At 50.8% G+C, this 599-nt stretch overlaps 1 protein-coding gene across 1 annotated transcript in view; it reads left to right on the forward strand.

Annotated features, from left to right (window-relative positions):
• Nucleotides 1-346: 346 nt before the first annotated feature.
• Nucleotides 347-599, forward strand: part of KLF15 (Kruppel like factor 15) — a 20,151-nt gene continuing 19,898 nt past the window's right edge. Inside the window, exon 1 of the mRNA XM_018567256.1 lies at nucleotides 347-521. The gene's annotated coding sequence lies outside the window, so the exon portion shown is untranslated. The remainder of the gene's footprint in view (nucleotides 522-599) is intronic.

The raw sequence follows: 599 nt of genomic DNA on the forward strand, positions 1-599 counted from the left end.
CTTCAATCGTGTGCAAGCATTATCCTGCTCCACATCATTGAGTATTCAAAGTCAGTACGGCTTCACCTTATTTACTAAGCTATATTAACAGCAGTTACTCTTTAAGTAAATCATCCTGAAAGTATTGAAGCCAGAGGATCAGCATGACAGGCAGGCAACGGGATCGAGAGTTGACATAAACGCACGGAAAAAGTATGCGCCGAAGTTTCCGTCGATCTGCGAGCCTGAGCTTCGGCGAAGACGATACCTCGTCACATGCCTGGGCCATGCAGAAAGGAAACATTCTTGTACAATTCTTGGCAGGCACCGAGCTGCGGTCGAGCCTTCTACAAGCCTTCCCCGATCCATACACAGTCATGTGATGATCCCAAGTAGTATTCCTGATCCGCAAGCAGACACTAAAGTGTGAGTGTTGCTGCCGTCCCTGCGGCTGTCACCGGCCACCAAGGGCAAGCGAAAAGGGGTCAAGTTTATAGCCGTTCGCCAATTCTGCGGGACCTGCTGCGTTCCTGGACTGGCAGGTGAGGAGGGCAGGAGGCAGGATATTGGGGGGCAGATTTCTCCCTAGCATATGGTGACCTCCTGCTGCTTATATGAAC

Source organism: Nanorana parkeri, unplaced genomic scaffold (genome assembly GCF_000935625.1).
Source record: "Nanorana parkeri isolate BGI_ZX_2015 unplaced genomic scaffold, ASM93562v1 scaffold1025, whole genome shotgun sequence".
NCBI lineage: Eukaryota > Metazoa > Chordata > Amphibia > Anura > Dicroglossidae > Nanorana > Nanorana parkeri.